Source organism: Stegastes partitus, unplaced genomic scaffold, assembly GCF_000690725.1.
Source record: "Stegastes partitus isolate 25-593 unplaced genomic scaffold, Stegastes_partitus-1.0.2 Scaffold765, whole genome shotgun sequence".
NCBI lineage: Eukaryota > Metazoa > Chordata > Actinopteri > Pomacentridae > Stegastes > Stegastes partitus.
The window spans coordinates 48,826-52,572 of NW_007578496.1; positions in this window are offsets into that span (position 1 = coordinate 48,826).

A 3,747-nucleotide genomic window follows, 5' to 3' on the forward strand; every position below is an offset into this window, starting at 1 on the left:
ATCGGGCAGCGTGTCAGGATGGCTGAGAGGGAGCGGAGGACCCCACCCAGCCTCCCATCGGTCGACACATGACCTCTCATGACCCCTTCGTTGTGTGTTACAAATGTTGTGGGGACGTGAATCTGTTTACACAGTCCTATTGTTGGGGTTTGACTTCCTGTTGGGAACAAAAAACAAGTCCCCATAATGTAAATCAATATATTTTAGGGTGAACAGCTGGTTTGAGGTTGTTTGTTCACATGTGCCTTCTCTCCCTCTGCATTGCGATGGAGGCTGAAGTGTTTCAGGAGGTCAAAGGTCAACTAAGGGGACAATCCTCACACCCACATACCATCATTCTTCTCAGAGAGTCATCTTACAAGTCCTGTAACTTCTTGGATGATTTGATTGCATTCATGGAGCACTTTCCCAGATTCTGAGGCAGAACTGTGAGGTTAGACTGTTCAGGGAGAAGGGAGGCCGTTTGATTAGTTTGGGTCAGCGGTTGGAGTTGTGGGCTGGTGGGACGGAGGCATGAAAACAGAGTTGATGTCTGGGATTCCTTTGGCTGCAGTCTGACCAGAATAACTGAAAGGAGCATCTGAAATTCTTTTTCCTCACTCCAGCAACATTTATGTTCATGCTGTTGCTCATATCTGCATAATATAATCCCCCTCTCTTATCTATGCGAGGTGGATAGTTGTCACTTACTGCTCAAAATGAAAGTATGTGGAGAACGTAAAACTAGAAGGTTGTTACTTTTGGTTAAATATGCAGCTTATACAAGTGTGATGGGGAAACTTCTAGTGCACACACTTTGACACTGTTTGAGGTAGGAGGCATGTTTTGTCCAAGAGTTCAGTCGTAGCTTTTAAATAGCTATGAATAAAAAATGAGACCTAGTTTCTTAGTGAGAGGGATTAGGTTATTGTTACTGCACCAGTCGTTCTTTTTTTGATAGGGTGGAAATCTTGTGTGGAAGGAGGTGATAGTCAAACATGCATTACAAGATAAAAGAATAGCTTTAGATTCTGGGAAACATCCATCCATTGTCTATACACTGCTTAATCCTCACTAGGGTCATGGGGGGCTGGAGTCTATCCCAGCTGACTTAGGGTGAAGGCAGGGGACACCCTGGACAGGTCGCCAGTCCATCGCAGGGCTACACTTAGAGACAGACAACCAAGCACACTCACATTCACACCTACGGACAATTTAGAATCACCAATTAACCTCAGCATGTTTTTGGACTGTGTGGGAGGAAGCCGGAGAACCCGGAGAGAACCCACGCTGCACGGGGAGAACATGCAAACTCCACGCAGAAAGATTCAAGTGCCCCCACCGGGACGCGAACCGGCGACCTTCTTGCTGCGAGGCAACAGTTTCTGGGAAACAGTAATTGAAAATAGAACAGTATTTAAAAACAGAAGAAACAGCAAATCTAACTCAGTCATAAAAGCCTCTCGACAGTTATTTACATATTATATCTTGCTTGTTTAATCCAAACAAAAATTGGGGAATTTCCTGCTCTCAGCCAAGAAACAGTCCAACACATCACCCTCCTCCTTTTTTCTACACTTGTGCACAGATTATTCCGTTCAGTCTTGGGCTGTGTTTTTGTTTTAATTTCCACCAAAGAAAAGAAAAAAGAAAAAAAAAAACAGTCAGCAACAGCTCCACAACGATAAGGACAGATTGTACAACCTTGGAGTGGATTCGCAGGAAAGGACCCAAATGGAGACACAACAAGCAGGCCGGTGAAAGTGACGGAAACTTAAATCCAAAAAAAGCAAAGCAGCATTACAAAGGCAAGAAAAACTAAAAATCTATATGATTTTTATTTAAAGGTAACTAATCCAAACAGGAAAAACACAAACCTGGTAAACATGAAGAGCACATATAAGGTGGTCAGGCTGGGATAGATAAGAGAACAACAGGACAAAACAGGACAAAAAGCAAACACTATGTGTACACACACAGGGAGCTAATTGGGAGACAAGACACAGGTGAAACAGATGAGAAGGGAGGGAAAAGGACAGAATCAGGAAGTAAAGACAACAAGAGGCACACAAGGACATTAAATGACAAAGTAAAACAGGAAATGAACCTACACAGAACAAACCCTTAACAGACTCTATGAGTACGAAATGGAGAATTTTGAACTTAAGTAAGTGTCAGTGTTTCAACAGACCAGACTGGAATCTGAAAGCAGTTTCTTTACTTCCACCGCATTAAAACTGTTATTTAGAAAATGAATAACAGCTTACTTCGTCCTAAGTCAGCTGGGATAGGCTCCAGCCCCGCCGTGCAAGGTGGCGCAATTGGTAGCACTGTTGCCTCGCAGCAAGAAGGTTGCCGGTTCGCGTCCCGGTGGGGGCACCGGAATCTTTCTGCAGTTTGCAGGTTCTCCCCGTGCAGCGTGGGTTCTCTTCGGGTTCTCCGGCTTCCTCCCACAGTCTAAAAACATGTTGAGGTTAATTGGTGGTTCTGAATTGTCCATAGGTGTGAATGTGAGTGTGCTTGGTTGTCTGTCTCTAAGTATGGACCTGCGATGGACTGGTGACCTGTCCAGTGTGTCCCCTGCCTTCGCCCTAAGTCGGCTGGGATTGGTTTCAGCCCCCCGCGACCCTAGTGAGGATTAAGCGGTGTATAGATAATGGATGGAATAACAGCTTAATCAAATTTGATGCCCCAGAATCACACAAATTCATTCATGTTAGTCACAGTATCACCAGGTGGCCTCTTCAGTGAATGTGGCACGCTCTACAGCTTTCACAAAATACAACATTTTGCTTTTCCAAATAAGGATTAACACATAAATTATAGATTTCTGGAATAGCTGGAAGGCAGATTTGGCTCCCTTTGGACAAACACAGACCAGCTCAAAGTGATATTGATCTTCTCATCCCACTCTTGGCAACAAAGCAAACAGAAATATTTCGCAAAATGTCAAACTACTACTTTGCAGCTTGTTATTTGTTAGTTACTGTAAGTGAATGGGGACTCCATGCTTATCAGAGGAAGTGTGCCGCTGTTTGCATCCTCCTCAGGCCAACAGGACATGCTTCTTGCAAATAAAAGCCATTTTAATTATTATTTTGTGATGTATTTTTGTAGCATTTCATCATCTGTGATCACGCTGTCAGAACACAATGCGTGTGACACAGTTTAAAGCTGATACTTGTCTCATCATCTCAGTCTAAATTATCGAGTGATGACATTTATGTGCATTTGTTATCACTCGGACAGTCTCCACACTCAGCAACGCAAAACACAGAAACAAAAACACATGCACATACTTGTACACAGTGTGTATTTTATGATGATGTGCAGCTGTTTTGCATGTTTAACCCCTTTGGGCGTGTGTTGCTTTGCATTATCGTTGGACAGAGTGACAAACATTCCTGCTTCTGGATTGTGGAACAAACTTTTACACAAAGGCCAAAAATGTCTGTCTTGCAACACCCGAAACAGTTTGTCAAACACCAGTGTCCAAATCCCTGCTGCTGTCCGGAGACACTCACGTACTCGCACAAAGGTCAACTAAGGTGCAGTTCAAAGGGGACGACCCAGCGTGACCGCAGCAGCTGAGCATTTCATAAGAGAGGGAGGCGAGAGGAGGAGGTGGACGGAGGGAAGATCTGAGGGAGAAGAGACGCAGAGGAGGAATCCAAACCAGAAGAATGATATTCTGCTTTTTGGGGTGGTATCTCTAAACACCACACTCATTTCAATAATAGAACAGAACAGAATTACTTTATTAATCCC